This window comes from Scyliorhinus torazame, chromosome 5 (assembly GCF_047496885.1).
Source record: "Scyliorhinus torazame isolate Kashiwa2021f chromosome 5, sScyTor2.1, whole genome shotgun sequence".
Lineage (NCBI taxonomy): Eukaryota > Metazoa > Chordata > Chondrichthyes > Carcharhiniformes > Scyliorhinidae > Scyliorhinus > Scyliorhinus torazame.
Window position 1 is genome coordinate 161,425,167 of NC_092711.1, and position 26,982 is coordinate 161,452,148.

General features: G+C 49.7%; 1 protein-coding gene and 3 non-coding genes across 4 annotated transcripts in view; 3 read left to right on the plus strand and 1 right to left on the minus strand.

The window, feature by feature from the left end:
- LOC140422266 (uncharacterized) overlaps nucleotides 1-26,982 on the minus strand; it is a 125,540-nt gene that overhangs the window by 35,250 nt on the left and 63,308 nt on the right. The gene's annotated exons all lie outside the window — the stretch shown is intronic.
- Nucleotides 3,177-3,248, plus strand: trnae-cuc (transfer RNA glutamic acid (anticodon CUC)). Its single transcript has one exon. It is a non-coding gene; the product is annotated as a tRNA-Glu (tRNA).
- On the plus strand, nucleotides 8,204-8,275 carry trnae-cuc (transfer RNA glutamic acid (anticodon CUC)). The gene has a single exon. It is a non-coding gene; the product is annotated as a tRNA-Glu (tRNA).
- Nucleotides 13,241-13,312, plus strand: trnae-cuc (transfer RNA glutamic acid (anticodon CUC)). The gene has a single exon. It is a non-coding gene; the product is annotated as a tRNA-Glu (tRNA).

The window sequence follows — 26,982 nt, forward strand, 5'->3', positions numbered from 1 at the left end:
GGCCAGAAGGTCATGCAGTTGGGTAAAGCCCCGGGGCCGGGCGGGTATCCGGTAGGGTTTTACAAAAAATTTGCCAGGATAGTGGGGCTGGTGCTGGTCAGGGTCTTTAACAAGGCAACAGACAGAAGGAGTTTACCCCTGGCGATGTCGCAGGCCACCATCTCGCTCATTCTGAAACGGGATAAGGACACGGAGGCCTGTGGGTCATACAGGCCGATCTCTTTGATAAACGTAGACACCAAGCTACTGGCCAAATTTTTGGTGACCAGAGTTCAGGACTGTGTACCGGATGTAACTGTGGAGGACCAAACCGGGTTTGTAAAGGGGAGGCAGCTGGTGGCCAACATAAGAAAGCTGCTCAACATGATTATGATGCCCCCGGAGAGTAGGGAGGTAGAGATAGTGGTAGCCATGGATGCTGAAAAGGCTTTTGACCGGGTCGAGTGGGATTATCTCTGGAAGGTACTAGGATGGTTAGGGTTCGGGGCGGGGTTCATCGACTGGGTTAGGCTATTGTATCAGGCGCCGGAGGTGAACAGGACAACATCGGACTACTTTAGACTGCACCGTGGGACAAGACAGGGCTACCCTCTCTCCCCACTACTGTTTGTGCTGGCCATAGAGCCGCTGGCAATTGCACTGAGAACTTCTAGGGGCTAGAAAGGGCTGGTCCGGGGGGGAGTGGAACATCGAGTCTCGTTATATGCGGATGATCTGCTGTTATATGTATCAGACCCAATGGTGGGGATGGACGGTATTATGGCAACCCTGAGGGAATTTAGCCGGTTCTTCGAATACAAACTGAACATGGCTAAAAGCGAGTTGTTTGTAATTCAGGTGAGGGGGCAGGAGAGTAGGCTGAAGGGGTTGCCGTTCAAGCTAGTGGGGGAGAGCTTCCGATATTTGGGGATTCTGATGGCACGGGACTGGGGCAGGTTGCATAAGCTCAACCTGTCCCGACTGGTCGAACGAGTGAGGAAAGAGGTCCGGAGGTGGGATGCACTCCCGCTGTCATTGGCGGGGAGGGTGCAGACTGTTAAGATGACGATTCTCCAGCGGTTCTTGTTTGTTTTTTAATGTCTCCCCATCTTTATCCCACAGTCCTTCTTTAAGAGGCTGAATAAAATTATTCTGGGATTTGTATGGGCAGGGAAGTCCCACGGGTGAAGAGGGCGATGCTTGAAAGGAACAGAGGAGAAGGGGGGCTGGCATTGCCGAACTTCAGCAACTATTACTGGGCGACCAACATAGCGATGATAGGGAAATGGATGGTGGGTGTGGGGTCGGTTTGGGAGTGGATGGAGGCTGCTTCATGCAGGAGCACTAGCTTAGCAGCCCGGGTCACGGCGCCTCTGCAGCTTCCGCCGGCACGGTACTCCACCAGCCCGATAGTGGTGGCGGTTCTTCAGATCTGGGGCCAGTGGAGGAGGCATGTAGGGGAGATAAGAGCATCGGTGTGGACCCCAATGTGCAGCAACCACCGATTTGCCCCGAGGAATGGACGAGGGGTATCGACTGTGGAGGAGGGTGGGGATTGTGAGGATGGGGGATCTGTTCCTGGAAGGGAGCTTTCCAAGCATGAGGGCGCTGGGGGAGAAGTTTGGGCTGGCGAGAGGGAACGACTTTAGATACTTGTAGTTGAGGGATTTTGTAAGCAGACTGGTGCCGTCCTACCCACACCTCCCGCCGAAGGGGAGGCAGGACAGGGTAGTTTCTAGGGGAGAGGTGGGAGAGGGTAGAGTCTCAGACGTCTACAAGGAACTAATGAGAGCTGAGGATATGCAGATCAAGGACCTGAAGCTTAAGTGGGAAGAGGAGCTCGGGGTGGGGAGATGGAGGACGGTGTCTGGGCAGAAGCCCTGAGCAGAGTAAACATGACCGCAACATGCGCCAGGCTCAGCCTGATCCAGTTTAAGGTTGTGCACCGGGCCCACATGACGGTGGCCCGGATGAGCAAACTCTTCGGGCTGGAGGACAAGTGTGCTAGATGTGCCGGAGGGCCGGTTAACCATGTACACATGTCCTGGTCGTGCCCGAAACTCGGGGGGGGGGGGGGGGGGGGGGGGGGGGTACTGGCAGGGATTCGCAGATGTCATGTCCCGGGTATTGAAAACTGGGATGGTAATGAGCCCGGAGGTGGCAATCTTTGGGGTTTCGGAGGACCCGGGAGTCCAGGAAGAGAGGGAGGCCGACGTTCTGGCCTTTGCTTCCCTGGTCGCCCGGCGACGAATACTGTTAGCATGGAGGGACCAAAAACCACCGAGGGCTGAGGTATGGCTATCGGACATGGCGAGCTTTCTTGGCCTAGAGAAAGTCACGTTCGCCTTGAGAGGTTCGCCCGAAGGTGGCAGCCATTTATTGACTTCTTCGGAGATGACTAAGCGTCAGCAGGGGGTAGGGGTGGGCGGGGCTAGGGTAGATTCGGGGGAGAGTGAGGCAGGTCCGTGCGTGAACAGAGCCATGGTTTGCACTATGTTTAATTTGTAATTTGTGTCTTGACTTCTTTTTTTTGTACTGTATGGCAGCGGGTGAATGGAGAGTTCGGGTAAAATCCTGCTGCTTGTCCCTCTCTCACCCACTGTGGAGCCGGGGAAGAGAGAAACACATTCCAAACCTGTGGAAGTGTAAATGTCACAAGGCTGTGAGATGACGTGTTGTGTTAATGATTAACAACAAATAGGAACCAGAAAGCTTTGCCTCATAATTACAAAATTACTGTTTCTGCCCAGTATGAAACAGGGGAGTTTGTGTATGTTCAGCAAACGTGGTAGTTTCACTTCAGAAAAAGATCAACAAAAATTGGAAACTATTCAATTATTGATCACAACGTAATTGCGAAAAACATTAACTATCAAAGTTGGTAGATTGAAATGAGTTATTTGAAATTACTGATGAATGTCCGCCGGATGTTGCGTTGTAAGTTTCACAGCAGCCACAGTGATCAAGTTGGTGGGTTTAGGAAATTGGAAGTTACACATGAGCAGCTTTTGGGACTATTTCACCTCACTGTCGATTTCATGTTACAGCGAACAACAATCGATGTTGTTATTGGCTGAAGGTGTCACTTGTGTTCATTTTAAACATGTAATTTTGTATACTTCTAATGAAAACTCGGAAACCAAAATAAAAGGTGAGTGATATACTGTCAACCCGGGTTAAAACCTTCCTCGTTTGTTTCCCTGGTGGTTTAGTGGTTAGGATTTGGTGCTCTCACCGCCGCGGCCCGGGTTCGATTCCCGGTCAGGGAATGATGAATTATTGTTGTCCAGCAGAATGTTCAATGAAGCTGAATCGCAGTTTCACAGAAAAGAGCTGTGCCAGAATCAGTTCAGTGACATTTGTTGTTTCACATCAGAGCTGAAAAAGTCACAAGTGCATCAGGTCAGGAACAAATACAGAGGCAGGAAGAAACGGTCAGTGATTGGCTGCAAGTGAGAGAGATCCTGATGCAAGCTCAAATCTGGGTGGTATCGGGCCAGAATTTATTGCTCTCACAGACAGAAATATCTCCCCGATCTCGGTGCAAATCTCCAGCGTGATGACAAGAAAACTTCTAACTGAAAGTATTCAGTCCATTGGAGGTCACAGTAGCTGAATATACCTAAAGAAGCTCAAAGGAAATGGGGGGAGCAGATACGTGGAGATTTAGCCGGCCGACGGCGAGGGAGTTCTCGTACTACTCCCACGTCCACAAGGTGTACTCCTGAATTGACTACTTTGTTGTGAGTAGGGACCTGCTGGCCGGAATGGTGGGGGCAGAATATTCGGCAATTGCCAGATCGGACCATGCTCCGCACTGGGTAGACCAGCAGTTTTGTAAGGACAGCTTTCGGCACCCACCATGGAGGCTGGAAGTTGGACTATTTGCAGATGAGGTGGTGTGTGAAAAGAGCTCTGCCAGAATCAGTTCAGTGACTTTGTTGTTTCACATCAGAGCTGAAAAAGTCACAAGTGCATCAGGTCGGGAACAAATACAAAGGGAGGAAGAAATTGGCTGCAAGTGAGAGATATGTTGACGCAAGCGCAGATCTGTGTGGTATTGGGCCAGATTTTATTGCTCACTCAGACAGAAATATCTCCCCGATCTCGGTGCAAATCTCCAGCGTGATGACAAGAAAACTTCTCACTGAAATTATTCAGTCCATTGAGGTCACAGGAGCTGAATACAACAGAAGAAGCTCAAAGGAAATGGGGTGAGCAGATACGTGGAGATTTAGCCGGCCGACGGCGAGGGAGTTCTCGTCCACAAGGTGTACTCCCGAATTGACTACATTGTTGTGAGTAGGGACCTGCTGGCCGGAATGGTGGGGCAGAATATTCGGCAATTGCCAGATCGGACCATGCTCCGCACTGGGTAGACCAGCAGTTTTGTAAGGACGGCTTTCAGCGCCCACCATGGAGGCTGGAAGTTGGACTATTTGCGGACGAGGCGGTGTGTGCGAAGCTGAGGAAATGCATGCAGAATTACCTGCAGGTGAACAATACTGGAGAAGTCTCGGCAGCGGTGCTCTGGGAGGCACTGAAGGCAGTGGTGAGAGGGGAGCTGGTTTCAACCCGAGCGTACAGGGACAGGACTGATAGGGCAGAGACGGACCGACTCATTAAGGAAATTCTACGGACGGACAGGAGTTACACGGAATCCCTGAGGCCAGAGTTACTCAGGAAACGACAGAGGCTGCAGGCCGAATTTGGGGTGCTGACTACAAGCAAGGCTGTAGAGCAGCTTAGAAAGGTAAAAGGTGCGATTTATGAGTATGGGGAGAAGCCCAGTAGAATGCTTGCACAGCAACTGAGGAAGAGGGAAGCGGCTAGGGAAATAGGGAGGGTAGTGGATGGGGAAGGTAATCTAGTGGGTGTTCCAGCAGGGCTGAACAAGGTCTTTAAGGACTTTTGTAGGAAGCTGTACACTTCGGAACCACCTGGGGGACTGGGGGGATGAGGCGATTCCTGGATGGACTGACCTTCCCAAGAGTGGGGAGACGTTGGTGGATGGACTGGGGGCCCTGGTCTGGATCGAAGAGGTATTGGGGGGCCAGAAGGTCATGCAGTTGGGTAAAGCCCCGGGGCCGGGCGGGTATCCGGTAGGGTTTTACAAAAAATTTGCCAGGATAGTGGGGCTGGTGCTGGTCAGGGTCTTTAACAAGGCAACAGACAGAAGGAGTTTACCCCTGGCGATGTCGCAGGCCACCATCTCGCTCATTCTGAAACGGGATAAGGACACGGAGGCCTGTGGGTCATACAGGCCGATCTCTTTGATAAACGTAGACACCAAGCTACTGGCCAAATTTTTGGTGACCAGAGTTCAGGACTGTGTACCGGATGTAACTGTGGAGGACCAAACCGGGTTTGTAAAGGGGAGGCAGCTGGTGGCCAACATAAGAAAGCTGCTCAACATGATTATGATGCCCCCGGAGAGTAGGGAGGTAGAGATAGTGGTAGCCATGGATGCTGAAAAGGCTTTTGACCGGGTCGAGTGGGATTATCTCTGGAAGGTACTAGGATGGTTAGGGTTCGGGGCGGGGTTCATCGACTGGGTTAGGCTATTGTATCAGGCGCCGGAGGTGAACAGGACAACATCGGACTACTTTAGACTGCACCGTGGGACAAGACAGGGCTACCCTCTCTCCCCACTACTGTTTGTGCTGGCCATAGAGCCGCTGGCAATTGCACTGAGAACTTCTAGGGGCTAGAAAGGGCTGGTCCGGGGGGGAGTGGAACATCGAGTCTCGTTATATGCGGATGATCTGCTGTTATATGTATCAGACCCAATGGTGGGGATGGACGGTATTATGGCAACCCTGAGGGAATTTAGCCGGTTCTTCGAATACAAACTGAACATGGCTAAAAGCGAGTTGTTTGTAATTCAGGTGAGGGGGCAGGAGAGTAGGCTGAAGGGGTTGCCGTTCAAGCTAGTGGGGGAGAGCTTCCGATATTTGGGGATTCTGATGGCACGGGACTGGGGCAGGTTGCATAAGCTCAACCTGTCCCGACTGGTCGAACGAGTGAGGAAAGAGGTCCGGAGGTGGGATGCACTCCCGCTGTCATTGGCGGGGAGGGTGCAGACTGTTAAGATGACGATTCTCCAGCGGTTCTTGTTTGTTTTTTAATGTCTCCCCATCTTTATCCCACAGTCCTTCTTTAAGAGGCTGAATAAAATTATTCTGGGATTTGTATGGGCAGGGAAGTCCCACGGGTGAAGAGGGCGATGCTTGAAAGGAACAGAGGAGAAGGGGGGCTGGCATTGCCGAACTTCAGCAACTATTACTGGGCGACCAACATAGCGATGATAGGGAAATGGATGGTGGGTGTGGGGTCGGTTTGGGAGTGGATGGAGGCTGCTTCATGCAGGAGCACTAGCTTAGCAGCCCGGGTCACGGCGCCTCTGCAGCTTCCGCCGGCACGGTACTCCACCAGCCCAATAGTGGTGGCGGTTCTTCGGATCTGGGGCCAGTGGAGGAGGCATGTAGGGGAGATAAGAGCATCGGTGTGGACCCCAATGTGCAGCAACCACCGATTTGCCCCGAGGAATGGACGAGGGGTATCGACTGTGGAGGAGGGTGGGGATTGTGAGGATGGGGGATCTGTTCCTGGAAGGGAGCTTTCCAAGCATGAGGGCGCTGGGGGAGAAGTTTGGGCTGGCGAGAGGGAACGACTTTAGATACTTGTAGTTGAGGGATTTTGTAAGCAGACTGGTGCCGTCCTACCCACACCTCCCGCCGAAGGGGAGGCAGGACAGGGTAGTTTCTAGGGGAGAGGTGGGAGAGGGTAGAGTCTCAGACGTCTACAAGGAACTAATGAGAGCTGAGGATATGCAGATCAAGGACCTGAAGCTTAAGTGGGAAGAGGAGCTCGGGGTGGGGAGATGGAGGACGGTGTCTGGGCAGAAGCCCTGAGCAGAGTAAACATGACCGCAACATGCGCCAGGCTCAGCCTGATCCAGTTTAAGGTTGTGCACCGGGCCCACATGACGGTGGCCCGGATGAGCAAACTCTTCGGGCTGGAGGACAAGTGTGCTAGATGTGCCGGAGGGCCGGTTAACCATGTACACATGTCCTGGTCGTGCCCGAAACTCGGGGGGGGGGGGGGGGGGGGGGGGGTACTGGCAGGGATTCGCAGATGTCATGTCCCGGGTATTGAAAACTGGGATGGTAATGAGCCCGGAGGTGGCAATCTTTGGGGTTTCGGAGGACCCGGGAGTCCAGGAAGAGAGGGAGGCCGACGTTCTGGCCTTTGCTTCCCTGGTCGCCCGGCGACGAATACTGTTAGCATGGAGGGACCAAAAACCACCGAGGGCTGAGGTATGGCTATCGGACATGGCGAGCTTTCTTGGCCTAGAGAAAGTCACGTTCGCCTTGAGAGGTTCGCCCGAAGGTGGCAGCCATTTATTGACTTCTTCGGAGATGACTAAGCGTCAGCAGGGGGTAGGGGTGGGCGGGGCTAGGGTAGATTCGGGGGAGAGTGAGGCAGGTCCGTGCGTGAACAGAGCCATGGTTTGCACTATGTTTAATTTGTAATTTGTGTCTTGACTTCTTTTTTTTGTACTGTATGGCAGCGGGTGAATGGAGAGTTCGGGTAAAATCCTGCTGCTTGTCCCTCTCTCACCCACTGTGGAGCCGGGGAAGAGAGAAACACATTCCAAACCTGTGGAAGTGTAAATGTCACAAGGCTGTGAGATGACGTGTTGTGTTAATGATTAACAACAAATAGGAACCAGAAAGCTTTGCCTCATAATTACAAAATTACTGTTTCTGCCCAGTATGAAACAGGGGAGTTTGTGTATGTTCAGCAAACGTGGTAGTTTCACTTCAGAAAAAGATCAACAAAAATTGGAAACTATTCAATTATTGATCACAACGTAATTGCGAAAAACATTAACTATCAAAGTTGGTAGATTGAAATGAGTTATTTGAAATTACTGATGAATGTCCGCCGGATGTTGCGTTGTAAGTTTCACAGCAGCCACAGTGATCAAGTTGGTGGGTTTAGGAAATTGGAAGTTACACATGAGCAGCTTTTGGGACTATTTCACCTCACTGTCGATTTCATGTTACAGCGAACAACAATCGATGTTGTTATTGGCTGAAGGTGTCACTTGTGTTCATTTTAAACATGTAATTTTGTATACTTCTAATGAAAACTCGGAAACCAAAATAAAAGGTGAGTGATATACTGTCAACCCGGGTTAAAACCTTCCTCGTTTGTTTCCCTGGTGGTTTAGTGGTTAGGATTTGGTGCTCTCACCGCCGCGGCCCGGGTTCGATTCCCGGTCAGGGAATGATGAATTATTGTTGTCCAGCAGAATGTTCAATGAAGCTGAATCGCAGTTTCACAGAAAAGAGCTGTGCCAGAATCAGTTCAGTGACATTTGTTGTTTCACATCAGAGCTGAAAAAGTCACAAGTGCATCAGGTCAGGAACAAATACAGAGGCAGGAAGAAACGGTCAGTGATTGGCTGCAAGTGAGAGAGATCCTGATGCAAGCTCAAATCTGGGTGGTATCGGGCCAGAATTTATTGCTCTCACAGACAGAAATATCTCCCCGATCTCGGTGCAAATCTCCAGCGTGATGACAAGAAAACTTCTAACTGAAAGTATTCAGTCCATTGGAGGTCACAGTAGCTGAATATACCTAAAGAAGCTCAAAGGAAATGGGGGGAGCAGATACGTGGAGATTTAGCCGGCCGACGGCGAGGGAGTTCTCGTACTACTCCCACGTCCACAAGGTGTACTCCCGAATTGACTACTTTGTTGTGAGTAGGGACCTGCTGGCCGGAATGGTGGGGGCAGAATATTCGGCAATTGCCAGATCGGACCATGCTCCGCACTGGGTAGACCAGCAGTTTTGTAAGGACAGCTTTCGGCACCCACCATGGAGGCTGGAAGTTGGACTATTTGCAGATGAGGTGGTGTGTGAAAAGAGCTCTGCCAGAATCAGTTCAGTGACTTTGTTGTTTCACATCAGAGCTGAAAAAGTCACAAGTGCATCAGGTCGGGAACAAATACAAAGGGAGGAAGAAATTGGCTGCAAGTGAGAGATATGTTGACGCAAGCGCAGATCTGTGTGGTATTGGGCCAGATTTTATTGCTCACTCAGACAGAAATATCTCCCCGATCTCGGTGCAAATCTCCAGCGTGATGACAAGAAAACTTCTAACTGAAATTATTCAGTCCATTGAGGTCACAGGAGCTGAATACAGCGAAAGAAGCTTCAAGGAAATGGGGGGAGCAGATACGTGGAGATTTAGCCGGCCGACGGCGAGGGAGTTCTCGTACTACTCCCACGTCCACAAGGTGTACTCCCGAATTGACTACATTGTTGTGAGTAGGGACCTGCTGGCCGGAATGGTGGGGGCAGAATATTCGGCAATTGCCAGATCGGACCATGCTCCGCACTGGGTAGACCAGCAGTTTTGTAAGGACGGCTTTTAGCGCCCACCATGGAGGCTGGAAGTTGGACTATTTGCGGACGAGGCGGTGTGTGCGAAGCTGAGGAAATGCATGCAGAATTACCTGCAGGTGAACAATACTGGAGAAGTCTCGGCAGCGGTGCTCTGGGAGGCACTGAAGGCAGTGGTGAGAGGGGAGCTGGTTTCAACCCGAGCGTACAGGGACAGGACTGATAGGGCAGAGACGGACCGACTCATTAAGGAAATTCTACGGACGGACAGGAGTTACACGGAATCCCTGAGGCCAGAGTTACTCAGGAAACGACAGAGGCTGCAGGCCGAATTTGGGGTGCTGACTACAAGCAAGGCTGTAGAGCAGCTTAGAAAGGTAAAAGGTGCGATTTATGAGCATGGGGAGAAGCCCAGTAGAATGCTTGCACAGCAACTGAGGAAGAGGGAAGCGGCTAGGGAAATAGGGAGGGTAGTGGATGGGGAAGGTAATCTAGTGGGTGTTCCAGCAGGGCTGAACAAGGTCTTTAAGGACTTTTGTAGGAAGCTGTACACTTCGGAACCACCTGGGGGACTGGGGGGATGAGGCGATTCCTGGATGGACTGACCTTCCCAAGAGTGGGGAGACGTTGGTGGATGGACTGGGGGCCCTGGTCTGGATCGAAGAGGTATTGGGGGGCCAGAAGGTCATGCAGTTGGGTAAAGCCCCGGGGCCGGGCGGGTATCCGGTAGGGTTTTACAAAAAATTTGCCAGGATAGTGGGGCTGGTGCTGGTCAGGGTCTTTAACAAGGCAACAGACAGAAGGAGTTTACCCCTGGCGATGTCGCAGGCCACCATCTCGCTCATTCTGAAACGGGATAAGGACATGGAGGCCTGTGGGTCATACAGGCCGATCTCTTTGATAAACGTAGACACCAAGCTACTGGCCAAATTTTTGGTGACCAGAGTTGAGGACTGTGTACCGGATGTAACTGTGGAGGACCAAACCGGGTTTGTAAAGGGGAGGCAGCTGGTGGCCAACATAAGAAAGCTGCTCAACATGATTATGATGCCCCCCGGAGAGTAGGGAGGTAGAGATAGTGGTAGCCATGGATGCTGAAAAGGCTTTTGACCGGGTCGAGTGGGATTATCTGTGGAAGGTACTAGGATGGTTAGGGTTCGGGGCGGGGTTCATCGACTGGGTTAGGCTATTGTATCAGGCGCCGGAGGCGAACAGGACAACATCGGACTACTTTAGACTGCACCGTGGGACAAGACAGGGCTACCCTCTCTCCCCACTACTGTTTGTGCTGGCCATAGAGCCGCTGGCAATTGCACTGAGAACTTCTAGGGGCTAGAAAGGGCTGATCAGGGGGGGAGTGGAACATAGAGTCTCGTTATATGCGGATGATCTGCTGTTATATGTATCAGACCCAATGGTGGGGATGGACGGTATTATGGCAACCCTGAGGGAATTTAGCCGGTTCTTCGAATACAAATTGAACATGGCTAAGAGTGAGTTGTTTGTAATTCAGGCGAGGGGGCAGGAGAGTAGGCTGAAGGGGTTGCCGTTCAAGCTAGTGGGGGGGAGCTTCCGATATTTGGGGATTCTGATGGCACGGGACTGGGGCAGGTTGCATAAGCTCAACCTGTCCCGACTGGTCGAACGAGTGAGGGAAGAGGTCCAGAGGTGGGATGCACTCCCGCTGTCATTGGCGGGGAGGGTGCAGACTGTTAAGATGACGATTCTCCAGCGGTTCTTGTTTGTTTTTTAATGTCTCCCCATCTTTATCCCACAGTCCTTCTTTAAGAGGCTGAATAAAATTATTCTGGGATTTGTATGGGCAGGGAAGTCCCACGGGTGAAGAGGGCGATGCTTGAAAGGAACAGAGGAGAAGGGGGGCTGGCATTGCCGAACTTCAGCAACTATTACTGGGCGACCAACATAGCGATGATAGGGAAATGGATGGTGGGTGTGGGGTCGGTTTGGGAGCGGATGGAGGCTGCTTCATGCAGGAGCACTAGCTTAGCAGCCCGGGTCACGGCGCCTCTGCAGCTTCCGCCGGCATGGTACTCCACCAGCCCGATAGTGGTGGCGGTTCTTCGGATCTGGGGCCAGTGGAGGAGGCATGTAGGGGAGATAAGAGCATCGGTGTGGACCTCAATGTGCAGCAACCACCGATTTGCCAGGAGGAATGGACGAGGGGTATCGACTGTGGAGGAGGGTGGTGATTGTGAGGATGGGGGATCTGTTCCTGGAAGGGAGCTTTCCAAGCATGAGGGCGCTGGGGGAGAAGTTTGGGCTGGCGAGAGGGAATGACTTTAGATACTTGTAGGTGAGGGATTTTGTAAGCAGACTGGTGCCGTCCTACCCACACCTCCCGCCGAAGGGGAGGCAGGACAGGGTAGTTTCTAGGGGAGAGGTGGGAGAGGGTAGAGTCTCAGACGTCTACAAGGAACTAATGAGAGCTGAGGATATGAAGATCAAGGACCTGAAGCTTAAGTGGGAAGAGGAGCTCGGGGTGGGGAGATGGAGGACGGTGTCTGGGCAGAAGCCCTGAGCAGAGTAAACATGACCGCAACATGCGCCAGGCTCAGCCTGATCCAGTTTAAGGTTGTGCACCGGGCCCACATGACGGTGGCCCGGATGAGCAAACTCTTCGGGCTGGAGGACAAGTGTGCTAGATGTGCCGGAGGGCCGGTTAACCATGTACACATGTTCTGGTCGTGCCCGAAACTCGGGGGGGGGGGGGGGGGGGGTACTGGCAGGGATTTGCAGATATCATGTCCCGGGTATTGAAAACTGGGGTGGTAATGAGCCCGGAGGTGGCAATCTTTGGGGTTTCGGAGGACCCGGGAGTCCAGGAAGAGAGGGAGGCCGACGTTCTGACCTTTGCTTCCCTGGTCGCCCGGCGACGAATACTGTTAGCATGGAGGGACCCCAAACCACCGAGGGCTGAGGTATGGCTATCGGACATGGCGAGCTTTCTTGGCCTAGAGAAAGTCACGTTCGCCTTGAGAGGTTCGCCCGAAGGTGGCAGCCATTTATTGACTTCTTCGGAGACGACTAAGCGTCAGCAGGGGGTAGGGGTGGGCGGGGCTAGGGTAGATTCGGGGGATATTGAGGCAGGTCCGTGCGTGAACAGAGCCGTGGTTTGCACTATGTTTAATTTGTAATTTGTGTCTTGACTTCTTTTTTTTGTACTGTATGGCAGCGGGTGAATGGAGAGTTCGGGTAAAATCCAGCTGCTTGTCCCTCTCTCACCCACTGTGGAGCCGGGGAAGAGAGAAACACATTCCAAACCTGTGGAAGTGTAAATGTCACAAGGCTGTGAGATGACGTGTTGTGTTAATGATTAACAACAAATAGGAACCAGAAAGCTTTGCCTCATAATTACAAAATTACTGTTTCTGCCCAGTATGAAACAGGGGAGTTTGTGTATGTTCAGCAAACGTGGTAGTTTCACTTCAGAAAAAGATCAACAAAAATTGGAAACTATTCAATTATTGATCACAACGTAATTGCGAAAAAGATTAACTATCAAAGTTGGTAGATTGAAATGAGTTATTTGAAATTACTGATGAATGTCCGCCGGATGTTGCGTTGTAAGTTTCACAGCAGCCACAGTGATCAAGTTGGTGGGTTTAGGAAATTGGAAGTTACACATGAGCAGCTTTTGGGACTATTTCACCTCACTGTCGATTTCATGTTACAGCGAACAACAATCGATGTTGTGATTGGCTGAAGGTGTCACTTGTGTTCATTTTAAACATGTAATTTTGTATACTTCTAATGAAAACTCGGAAACCAAAATAAAAGGTGAGTGATATACTGTCAACCCGGGTTAAAACCTTCCTCGTTTGTTTCCCTGGTGGTCTAGTGGTTAGGATTCGGCGCTCTCACTGCCGCGGCCCGGGTTCGATTCCCGGTCAGGGAATGATGAATTATTGTTGTCCAGCAGAATGTTCAATGAAGCTGAATCGCAGTTTCACAGAAAAGAGCTGTGCCAGAATCAGTTCAGTGACATTTGTTGTTTCACATCAGAGCTGAAAAAGTCACAAGTGCAGCAGGTGGAGAACAAACCCAGAGGCAGGAAGAAACGGACAGTGATTGGCTGCAAAGTGAGAGAGGTGTTGACGCAAGCGAAAATCTGGGTGGTATTAGGACAGATTTTATTTGAATTTGGTAAATGCCATTGTTTGGTGGAAGTTGGTTCCTGGGTCACACCAGAGGTTTAACTGTGTGAATTCAGGATCACTTCAATACAGAGCATCCCACACACACAGTGAGTGTCCCAGAGCGTCTCACACACAGTGAGTCTCCGGGGACGCTGCCTCAGCCCAGAGCGCCCCACACACAGAGTGACTGTCCCGGGACGCTGCCTCAGCCCAGAGTGTCCCACACATACAGTGAGTGTCCCGTGACATCCCAGCGCGTCCCACACACACAGTGAGTGTTCCGGGACGCTACCAAAGACATGACGGCGATCCGGCAGCGGGAGCTTCGAGCAGCAACAAAGAGCCAATTGACAAACGTGGCCCCGCACAATCAAGCTCTCTCCAGTTCCCCACCATCACCAGTGCGGACTGCCTGTCTGGGATTGCCTGTCTGGGTCTGCCTGTCTGGGTCTGCCTGTGTGGGACTGCCTGTCTGGTTCTGCCTGTCTGGGTCTGCCTGTCTGGTTCTGCCTGTCTGGGACTGCCTGTCTGGGTCTGCCTGTCTGGGACTGCCCTCTGGGTCTGCCTGTGTGGGAGTGCCTGGCTGGGTCTGCCTGTCTGGGACTGCCTGTCTGGGACTGCCTGTCTGGGTCTGCCTGTCTGGTTCTGCCTGCCTGGCTCTGCCTGTCTGGGACTGCCTGTCTGGGTGTGCGTGTGTGAGAGTGCCTGTCTGGGTCTGCCTGTCTGGGACTGCCTGTCTGGGTCTGCCTGTCTGGGACTGCCTGTCTGGGTGTGCGTGTGTGGGAGTGCCTGTGTGGGACTTCCTGTCTGGGACTGCCTGTCTGGGTCTGCCTGTCTGGTACTGCCTGTCTGGGTCTGCCTGTCTGGGACTGCCTGGCTGGGTGTGCGTGTGTGAGAGTGCCTGTCTGGGTCTGCCTGTCTGGTTCTGCCTGCCTGGCTCTGCCTGTCTGGGACTGCCTGTCTGGGTGTGCGTGCGTGGGAGTGCCTGTCTGGGTCTACCTGTCTGGGACTGCCTGCCTGGGTCTGCCTGTCTGGGACTGCCTGTCTGGCTCTGCCTGTCTGGGACTGCCTGTCTGGGTCGCTGCGGACAAATATTGATAATTTCCCCGTCTGATTAGCAAAACCAAACATTCAGACAACAAGAGGGCAGAAAGCGTAAACAATCAATAATGAGGATTCTATTCAAATTTAATTTCATAAATGTATTTTTTAAATGTTCCTTCCTGTACATTCCCATTTAATGTTCCAGTCGGGGAACACTTCAGCAATCAAGGGCATTCAGCCTCTGTCTGGGTCTGCCTGTCTGGGACTGCCTGGCTGGGTGTGCGTGTGTGAGAGTGCCTGTCTGGGTCTGCCTGTCTGGTTCTGCCTGCCTGGCTCTGCCTGTCTGGGACTGCCTGTCTGGGTGTGCGTGCGTGGGAGTGCCTGTCTGGGTCTACCTGTCTGGGACTGCCTGCCTGGGTCTGCCTGTCTGGGACTGCCTGTCTGGCTCTGCCTGTCTGGGACTGCCTGTCTGGGTCGCTGCGGACAAATATTGATAATTTCCCCGTCTGATTAGCAAAACCAAACATTCAGACAACAAGAGGGCAGAAAGCGTAAACAATCAATAATGAGGATTCTATTCAAATTTAATTTCATAAATGTATTTTTTAAATGTTCCTTCCTGTACATTCCCATTTAATGTTCCAGTCGGGGAACACTTCAGCAATCAAGGGCATTCAGCCTCTGATCTCCGGGTAAGCGTTCTCCAAGGCGGCCTTCAGGACCCGCGACAACGCAGAATCGCCGAGCAGAAACTTATAGCCAGGTTCCGCACACATGAGTGTGGCCTCAACCGGGACCTGGGATTCATGTCGCATTACATTCATCCCCCACCATCTGGCCTGCAAAATCCTACCAACTGTCCTGGCTTGAGACAATTCACACCTCTTTAACCTGGGGTTACCCCATCTCTGGATCTGTAAAGATTTAATCACCTGCTAATGCTCGCATTCCAAGCATTGTTTGGCATCTTTGAATTTGTCTATATATGTGTTTCTGGAACAGACCTCTTCATTCACCTGAGGAAGGAGCAGCGCTCCGAAAGCTAGTGACATCGAAACAAACCTGTTGGACTTTAACCTGGTGTTGTAAGACTTCGTACTGTGCTCACCCCAGTCCAACGCCGGCATCTCCACATCATGGCTACCAACGACACCGCAAACTGCCGGCTCAAAGTGGAGAGGATCTCCAGGAAGATCGCGCATATAGACACTGACATTAAGTTTCTACAAAGATGCAAGAAAGCAGACAAGATCCCGAAAGGGCTACAGATCACAAACCCACTCAAGTCGACCTACAACACAGACTTCGCTGAGAGACTCTGCCGTCGCACCTCTCTCACACTCCTCAACCACCTCGTCCGCCAGCTCTACAGCAGACGACACAACCTGGAAACCAAGATAGAGGCCATATTCTCAACTTGCGCTCAGGATGCAGCAGACCAGCTGCGGAACACCGCCAAACAGATGAGACAACAATACGATGCCACCTAAATGCATACCAAGAACAGAAAGCTTGAGAAACTTGGCATCACCACCGGCAGCAACCAAGCCACCCCCGGTGTCACAGTAGAAAACAATACAGGGAAATCTATTGTCAACTTGTCAGACTACACCCTTCAACCAGACGAAATCGAAGTCCTCAGCAGAGGGCTCAATTTCTGCACCGCCACCAAAATGGACCCCATCAGTCTCGCGGCAGACACGGAGGAATTGATCAGGCGAATGAGGCTCCGGGAATTCTTACACAGACCCCAAGAGGCCAACAGCGAACCCAAGCAGACTACCAATGAACCGGAACAGCAGACCGAGAGATCTGCGGTGCGGCAACCGAAGAGGAAAGAGTCGAATTGGACCCCTCCGGAAGGCCGCTGCCTTAGACTCGACATGTATGCTCAAGCCGTCAGGAGTCGCGTCAATGCCAGATTCATCAGTCGCATTCACAAGACAACCCCGAACGTCACCCAAGCACAACGCAATGCCATCCGCGCTCTCAAGACCAACCACAGCATCGTCATCAAACCAGCAGACAAAGGGGGGGCCACTGTCGTACTGAACAGAACGGACTACTGCAAAGAAGTATACCGACAACTGAACAACCAAGAACACTACAGACAGTTACCTGCAGATCCGACCAAGGAACACAACTGCCAACTTAACAGACTGATCAAGACCTTGGATCCAGATCTTCAGAGCACCCTACGTGCTCTCATCCCACGTACTCCCCGCATTGGAGATCTCTACTGCCTCCCGAAAATACATAAGGCCAACACACCAGGCCGCTCTATCGTTTCAGGCAATGGGACCCTGTGTGAGAACCTCTCTGGCTACATCGAGGGCATCTTGAAACCCATCGTCCAAGGTACACCCAGCTTCTGTCGCGACACGACGGGCTTCCTACAGAAACTCAGCACCCATGGACCAGTTGAACCAGGAACATTCCTCGTCACAATGGACGTCTCGGCACTCTACACCAGCATCCCCCATGACGACGGCATTGCTGCAACAGCCTCAGTACTCAACACCGACAACTGCCAATCTCCAGACTCAATTCTGCAACTCATCCGCTTCATTCTGGATCACAACGTCTTCACCTTCGACAACAAGTTCTTCATCCAGATGCACGGAACAGCCATGGGGACCAAATTCGCACCCCGATACGCCAATATCGTCATGCACAAGTTTGAACAGGACCTACTCACCGCACAGGACCTTCAACCGATGTTATACACCAGATACATCGATGACATTTTTTTCCTTTGGACCCACGGCGAAGAATCACTGAAATGACTACACGATGACATTAATAAGTTCCATCCAACCATCAGACTCACCATGGACTACTCTCCAAAATCAGTTGCATTCTTGGACACACTCGTCTCCATCAAGGACGGTCACCTCAGCACTTTGCTTTACCGCAAACCTACGGATAACCTCATGATGCTCCACTTCTCCAGCTTCCACCCTAAACACATTAAAGAAGCCATCCCCTATGGACAAGCGCTCCGTATACACAGGATCTGCTCAGACGAGGAGGAGCGTAACAGACATCTACAGACGTTGAAAGATGCCCTCGTACGAACGGGATATGGCACTCGACTCATCGATCGACAGTTCCAACGCGCCACAGCGAAAAACCGGACCGACCTCCTCAGAAGACAAACATGGGACACAACCGACAGAATACCCTTCGTCGTCCAGTACTTCCCCAGAGCGGAGAAACTACGTCATCTTCTTCACAGCCTTCAACACATCATTGATGATGATGAACATCTTGCCAAGGTAATCCCCACACCCCCACTACTTGCCTTCAAACAACCGCGCAACCTCAAACGAACCATTGTTTGCAGCAAACTACCCAGTCTTCAGAACAGTGACCACGACACCACACAACCCTGTCATGGCAATCTCTGCAAGACGTGCCAGATCATCGACATGGATACCACGATTACACGTGAGAACACCACCCACCAGGTACGCGGTACATACTCGTGCGACTCGGCCAATGTTGTCTACCTCATACGCTGCAGGAAAGGATGTCCCGAAGCGTGGTACATTGGCGAGACCATGCAGACGCAGCGACAACGAATGAACGGACATCGCGCAACAATCACCAGGCAGGAATGTTCCCTTCCAGTCGGGGAACACTTCAGCAATCAAGGGCATTCAGCCTCTGATCTCCGGGTAAGCGTTCTCCAAGGCGGCCTTCAGGACCCGCGACAACGCAGAATCGCCGAGCAGAAACTTATAGCCAAGTTCCGCACACATGAGTGCGGCCTCAACCGGGACCTGGGATTCATGTTGCATTACATTCATCCCCCACCATCTGGCCTGCAAAATCCTACCAACTGTCCTGGCTTGGTACAATTCACACCTCTTTAACCTGGGGTTACCCCATCTCTGGATCTGTAAAGATTTAATCACCTGCTAATGCTCGCATTCCAAGCATTGTTTGGCATCTTTGAATTTGTCTATATATGTGTTTCTGGAACAGACCTCTTCATTCACCTGAGGAAGGAGCAGCGCTCCGAAAGCTAGTGACATCGAAACAAACCTGTTGGACTTTAACCTGGTGTTGTAAGACTTCATACTGTGCTCACCCCAGTCCAACGCCGGCATCTCCACATCATTCCCATTTAAGGGGGCGGAGATGGCTGGGGGTGTGGGTGGGGGGTTGGGGTTACTGGTTGTTCAGTTTAGTTTATCCTGCCCGATAACAGATGGGATGCAGGCCCGAACAGAGAAACTAGCAGAGTGGGCAGTGGGTTGGACGTGAATTCATCTTTTTCTTCAATAAATTGCCCTGCTCTTATGAATATGGGCACAGCTTGGCTACACAAGGTTACAAGTGTGCCTGGGCGTTTTTTGAGGAAAGAGCAGTGCGTGGGGCAGTCCACATTCTCGTTATAATAATAATCTTTCCTCCTGTCACAAGTCGGCTTACATTAACACTACAGTGAAGTTACTGGGAGAATACATTGAGGGCTCAACGTTAGCATTCAATCCACACCCAGAGAGATATCGAGGCCCCCACATTACACAGAATTGTTTCCTGTTCAATGGCAGCTGAGTGGCCAGAATCTCTCTCCTGCATTTTGCACGGACACCGCAGAGATCAACATATGGTTGGAATGTCAAAATATTTATTGGAACGGGCAGAGAATTGGCAACTAACTGAAAAGTGGTTATAAATCTGAATTGTGCGGTGATCAGGCTTGTATATTTCTAAAATCGTTCAGAGGATAAACGACACAAAATATGACAATGTAACTGGGATTGGATAATATTTATACGTGGACGATAACGGTGAATTATTACAGCATTGGACTGTTGGCATTATTTAAATATTTTCCGGATCAGAATGAATGGATATTTCACCCCATTCCTTAACTCGTCTCGGAATTTACTCTGTGTCCCAGCATAAATAAACGGGTTGCTGCAGTAACTGAGCACCTGCAAGATAATTCCGCTTTCCTCCAGAATATAATTTGATTCCTCGAAGTTGGAGCCAGAGAAATAAGTAGTTCCCGCAATCCTAACGTAGAGGAAGGCAATCACAGTTAACACATAGGACAGGATGAAGCTGCCCGAGATGGCGACCAGTAAAACAATGGACTTTCTCCGCTTCTCCATCTCCGGGTCACTCTCATTCTCTCCATTCTTCTGGCTCCTGAGTCTCCTGCGGGCTCTGTTGGCCACTCGGATGTGTCTGATGGTCAGAGCATTGAGCAATATAATCAGAATGAATGAGAGCCAAATGGAAATGTGGATTATCCAGTCATATGCGATCCATACTGGTGATGTGTAAAACATGACCTTTACACCGCAGAACCAGGGCACGTCATTAATTACGTACAACGGTTTATAAATCAAATACAGGAAAGAAGATGCAAAAAAGCAACATATACAAATTGCCACGATGGCAACTGCCGCTGTCTTCGCTCTGCAATATTTTGTTTTCAGATTTTGGCAACAAATTGCCACGTATCTGTCAAAGGTGAAAGCCACTGTTAGCCATACAGAAACTCCAAACACTGTGCAGTTTAGGACAGCCCGGCAACGACATACGTGTGTGATGGACAGGAAAGTGAATGGGAAATAAATGCCAGCAATCCGGTTTAGTATTACAGAGCTAACAATGACTGTGAAGTCTGACACTGCCATAGACACCAAGTAGCAGGTGATACATCGGGAGAAGCCACATCTTCCTCGGGACAGGATCACGATCGCTGCCAAGTTTGCTGCAACAATTAGAAAATAAAGAGAGATAGATGGATGCGTAGAATGTGTGCTGGTGAGATTACGACAGCAGCTAAATTACACTTACATCCAAAGAAAAATCATAATTCTAGTGGCTTATGTGTGAAATCTCCACCTTTTCTCTTGGTACTTTCTTGTCAATGCTCAACCCCGACATAGAAACATAGAAAATAGGTGCAGGAGTAGGCCATTCGGCCCTTCGAGCCTGTACCACCATTCAATACGATCATGGCTGATCATATTAATTCAGTATCCCACTCCCACTCTCTCTCCATACCCTTGATCCCTTTAGCTGCAAGGGTCAATCCCAGCTCCCTCTTGAATATATCCGATGAACTGGACCCAACAGCTTTCTGTGGCAGAGAATTCCACAAGCTCACAACTCTCCGAGAGAAGACGTTCTTCCTCACCTCAGTCCTGAGTGGCTTACCCCTTATTCTTAGGCTGGGACCCCCTAGTTCTGGAAGTTCCGAACATCGGGAACATTCTTCCGCATTTAGCCTGTCCAGTCCCATCAGGATTTTCTATGTTTCTATGAGATCCCCTCCCGTTCTTCTAAACTCCAGTGAGTACAAGCCCAGTCGATCCTGTCTTTCAAATGTCAGTCCTGCCATCCTGTGAATTAGTAAGATGAACATTCGCTGGAAACCCTCAATAGTAAGGATGTCCTTGCTCAAACTCGGACACCAAAACTGCACACAATACTCAAGGTGTGGCCTCACTAAGGCCCTGTATAACTGCAGCAAGACATCCCTACTCCTATACTCATATCCTCTCGCTATGAAGGCCAGCATGCCATTAGCTTTCCTCACCGCCTGCTGTACCTGTATGCCAACCTTCAGCGACTGTTCCACCATGTCACCCAGGTCTCGTTACACTTCCACTGTCCCTAAACCGCCACCATTCAGATAATAATCTGTCTTCCTGTTTTTGCCACCAAAGTGGATAACCTCACATTTACTCATGTTATATTGCATTTGCCAAGTATATGCCCACTCAGCCAGCCTGTCGAAGTCACCCTGCAGCCTCTTTGCATCCTCCTCACTGCACACTCTGCCACCTAGCTTAGTGCCATTTGCACATTTGGAGATATTGCATGCAATTCCTTCGTCCAAATCATTAGTGTATTTTGTGAACAGCGGGGGTACCAGCATTGAACTCTGCAGTACCTCACCAGTCACTTCCTGCCACTCTGATGAAGGATGAGGGTGGACCTTATTGAAACTTACAGGATACTGCGAGGCCTGGATAGAGTGGGCATGGAGAGTATGTTTCCACTTGTAGGGAAAACTAAAACCAGAGGACAAATCTCAGACTAAAGGGACGATCCTTAAAAACAGAGGTGAGGTTGAATTTCTTCAGCCAGTGGGTGGTGAATCTGTGAAACTCTTTGCCACAGAAGTTTGTGGAGGTCAAATCACTGAGTGTCTTTAAGACAGAGATAGATAGGTTGTTGATTAATTTTTTTTTTTTAAATGTCGTGTACTCAATTAATTGTTTCCAAGTAAGCGGCAACTTAACGTATCCAATCCATCTACTCTGCACATCTTTGGGTTGTGGGGGCGAAGCCCACACAAACACGGGGAGAATGTGCAAACTCCACATGGACAATGACCCAGAGCTGGGATCAAACTTGAGACCTCGGCGCCATGAGGCAGCAATGTTAACCACTGCGCCACGGTGCTGCCCAGGTTCTTAATAAGGGTATCAAGGGTTATGGGGAGAAGGCAGGAGAATGGGTATGAGAAAAATATCAGCCGTGATTGAATGGTGGAGTAGACTCGATGGGCCGAGTGGCCTAATTCTGCTCCTATGTCTTATGGTCTTATGCCTTATTAGTGCAGCTGCTGCCAGACTTTACAGATGTTCTGACACGGCTGCAATGTAAAATAGACAGAGAGACAGACTGCTCCAATTACATCCCTTCATTAACTATAATAGAATAATAACGTTGGGTTGGAATAAAGAAAACGGGACGTGTGTGCGGCTTCAAGCCTATAATGCCGAGTTAGTGGTTTAATGGATGATTGACCAGAGCCCTAATGGGAAACACGGCCAGGTTCTCCCCCGTGATTATTTACTCAGTGCCAGTGATGAGATGGTATCACAGCCCCTTTTACAAATATCTCTGAAACTGTGCACCCAGCTTCATTCAAACATCTGTCTTTTAATTAGGAGCATTTCCAGTTATGTCCAGATGGTTTCAATGTGAGAAGTTCGAGTTCTGCGCCGTTACATTCATAGAAACAAAGAAAAAATAGGAGCAGGAGGAGGAGGCCATTCGTCCCTTCAAGCCCACTCCACCATTCAGTATGATCATGGTTCATCATCCAACTCAGGAGCCTAATCCCTCCTTCCCCCATATTCCCTTTGGTCCCTTCGCCCTAAGCGTTATATCTAACTGCTTCTCGAAGCCACACAATGTTTTGGACTCAATTGCGGTAATGAATTCCACAGGCTTGCCACTCTTTCTGTGGAGAAATTTCTCCTCATCTCTGTCCTAAATGGACAGCCCGGTATCCTCAGATCCCTGGTTCTGGACAACCACCATTAGGAACATCTTTCCTGCATCTACCCTGTCCAGTCCTGTTAGAATTTTACAGGTTTTTATGTGATTCCCCCCTTATTCTTCTGAACTCCAGCGAATACAATCCTAACCGATTCAATCTCTCCTCGTAAGTCAGTCATGTCATCCCAGGAATCAGTCTGGTAAACCTTCGCTGCACTCCCTCTACAGCAAGAGGATCCTTCCTCAGATAAGGAGACCAAGACTGCAAACAATATTCTAGATGTTGCCTACCAAGGTATAATTGCAGCAACACATCCCTGCTCCTGTACTCGATTCCTCTCACTCTGAAGGCCAGCATACCATTTGGCTTCTTTACCGCCTGCTGTACCTGCATGCTTACCTTCAGTGACTGGTGTATGAGGACACAGGTCTCATTGCACATTCCCCTCTTCTAATTTATGGCCATTCAAATAATAATCTGCCTTCTTGTTTTACAACCAAAGTGGATAATCTCGCAGATTTCCAAATTATACTGCATCTGCCATTCATTTACCCACTCACTCAACTTGTGCAATTCACACTAAAGGATCTCTGCATTCTCCTCACAGCTCACCCTCCCACTCAACTTGGTGTCATCTGTAAATTTAGAAATATGACATTTCTTTTCTTCATCTAAATCATCAATACATATTGTGAATAATCGCCCAGATCAGAAAGGTTACACTGAGCCCAGTTCTACACGACAGCGTGCATTATAGAGAGTCCTAAGTCATTGCCATTACATTCAGTGTTGAGAGGTCCAGTTAGAGACGGACACATTGAGGAAGATCACGTTTAAATAACCGACATAGGCGGTCCAGTTCACCATGGTTACTTTCACTTAACTGCCCAGTACAGAATCAATGAAGTGTTACTGCAAAGAAGGAGGCCATTTGATCCATGGTGTCTGAACCGGCTCTCCAAATGAGAATCATGATTTAGGGCCATTCCCCTGCCTTTTAACCGCACCCCTGCACATTGTTGTACATTCCCGCAGAAACGTGGCAGCCTCCACTGTGTCTGAGCTAATTCCACATCAGAAAGAAAGTCCTGAACATGTCCAGTTAATTGTGGTTAACTTGAGCTTGGGAGGAAAGTTCAGCAAGTCTCCGATCCATGTTCAGAAATCAGGTTAGTCCAGAGCCCCAGGGGGTGGACATCAGTGTGAGCGGATCCAATTCAGTGATAAGAAATCAGTGTGTCGATATCTATTTTAGTTTTATTAACGCGCACCACGCCCATCATAATAACAGGTAACGGAGAAGAGGAAGCTTTTTTTCTCTATAATTTACACAGTTTGCCAATCTGCGGAGTGGGGGAGATTACATCCCCAAATATTAAATTGCTGTTTGGAATAACCTCTGGTTGACTTCCTTATGGCCTGAGCACATATATATTCATCATTTCCCTGAAGAAAAACTGCTCTTTATGGGTTTTACTAGTCGTTGCCGTCGGCCAGGTTAAATTACTTTGCTGAAGCCGGGTAGAGGCACAGAAATTAAACCGGGGCTTCTCCGCTTTATCTTTTCATTCTGAACTCCTTCATTGGTGCATATTTATTAATAATCTGGCTAAAAGGAACTTGAAAAAGGGACATTCATCTGGTGCAGAAGGAATTACATTAATTCTCTACCAATTTAACTGAGCTAAATCGTGGAAACAACCCCTGTTCATTAAAATGTCTAAAACTGCGTTTGGTTAAACTCAATGGCGAAACTTTACTGAACTTATACCTCAACACAGAGGATAAAGCAGTTGGCGTTCATCCTTCCTGGACACTATACCCGTGTTTCAATGGAGCATCAGTGAGAATCATCCAGAAGTGTTGATAAAGCAGTGAGCGCTCACCCCGCCTGGACACTATACCCGTGTTTCAATGGGGCATCAGTAAGAATCATCCAGAAGTGCTGAATTGATAAGTATGTACCTGTCAGGCAGGGAGGAAGTGGTCGAGTGAGGGAACCGTGATTTACTAAAGCAGTCGAAACACTTGCCAAGAGGAAGATGACTTATGTAAAGATGTGACATGAAGGTTCAGTTAGGGCGCTCGAGAGTTACAAGTTAGCTAGGAAGGACCTAAAGAGAGAGCTAAGAAGAGCCAGGAGGGGACATGAGAAGTCTTTGGCAGGTAGGATCAAGGATAACCCTAAAGCTTTCTATAAATATGTCAGGAATAAACGAATGACTAGGGTAAGAGTAGGGCCAGTCAAGGACAGTAGTGGGAAGTTGTGCTTGGAGTCCGAGGAGATAGGAGAGGTGCCAAATGAATATTTTTCGTCAGTATTCACACAGGAAAAAGACAATGTTGTCGAGGAGAATACTGAAATTCAGGCTACTAGACTAGAAGGGCTTGAGGTGCATAAGGAGGAGGTGTTAGCAATTCTGGAAAGTGTGAAAATAGATAAGTCCCCTGGGCCGGATGGGATTTATCCTAGGATTCTCTGGGAAGCGAGGGAGGAGATTGCTGGGCCTTTGGCTTTGATCTTTAAGTCATCTTTGTCTACAGGAATAGTGCCAGAAGACTGGAGGATAGCAAATGTTGTCCCCCTTGTTCAAGAAGGGGAGTAGAGATAACCCCGGTAACTGTAGACCAGTGAGCCTTACTTCTGTTGTGGGAAAAATCTTGGAAAGGTTTAGAAGAGATAGGATGTATAATCATCTGGAAAGGAATAATTTGATTAGAGATAGTCAACGCGGTTTTTTGAAGGGTAGGCCGTGCCTCACAAACCTTATAGAGTTCTTTGAGAAGGTGGCCAAACAGGTGGATGAGGGTAAAGCAGTTGATGTGGTGTATATGGATTTCAGTAAAGCGTTTGATAAGGTTCCTCACGGTAGGCTACTGCAGAAAATACGGAGGCATGGGATTCAGGGTGATTTAGCAGTTTGGATCAGAAATTGGCTAGCTGGAAGAAGACAAAGGGGTGGTGGTTGATGGGAAATGTTCAGACTGGAGTCCAGTTACTAGTGGTGTACCACAAGAATCTGTTTTGGGGCCACTGCTGTTTGTCATTTTTATAAATGACCTGGAGGATTGTAGAAGGATGGGTGAGTAAATTTGCAGATGACACTAAAGTCGGTGGAGTTGTGGACAGTGCGGAAGGATGTTACAAGTTACAAAGGGGCATAGATAAGCTGCAGCGCTGGGCTGAGAGGTGGCAAATGGATTTTAATGCAGAAAAGTGTGAGGTGATTCAATTTGGAAGGAATAACAGGAAGACTGAGTACTGGGCTAATGGTAAGATTCTTGGCAGTGTGGATGAGCAGAGAGATCTCGGTGTCCATGTACATAGATCCCTGAAAGTTGCCACCCAGGCTGAGAAGGTTGTTAAGACGGTGTATGGTGTGTTAGCTTTTATTGGTAGAGGGATTGAGTTTAGGAGCCATGAGGTCATGTTGCAGCTGCACAACACTCTGGTGCGGCCGCATTTGGAGTATTGCGTGCAATTCTGGTCGCCGCATTATAGGAAGGACGTGGAAGCATTGGAAAGGGTGCAGAGGAGATTTACCAGAATGTTGCCTGGTATGGAGGGAAGATCTTATGAGGAAAGGCTGAGGGACTTGAGGCTGTTTTCGTTGGAGAGAAGAAGGTTAAGAGGTGACTTAATTGAGGCATACAAGATGATCAGAGGATTGGATAGGGTGGACAGTGAGAGCCTTTTTCCTTGGATGGTGATGTCTAGCACGAGGGGACATACCTTTAAATTGAGGGGAGATAGATATAAGACAGATGTCAGAGGTAGGTTCTTTACTCAGAGAGTAGTAAGGGCGTGGAATGCCCTGCCTGCAACAGCAGTGGACTCGCCAACACTAAGGACATTCAAATGGTCATTGGATAGACATATGGACGATAAGGGAATAGTGTAGATGGGCTTTAGAGTGGTTTCACAGGTCGGCGCAACATCGAGGGCCGAAGGGCCTGTACTGCGCTGTAATGTTCTATGTTCTATTAACGCCATGTCTGCGATATATTCTGGGATATGTTTTAATTTGACAAAAACGATGCAAAGATTCCAACTGGCCCATGACATTGGGTCAGTATCTTTACCACTGTCCCAGTTTCAATCTTCTCCGAATACAGTAA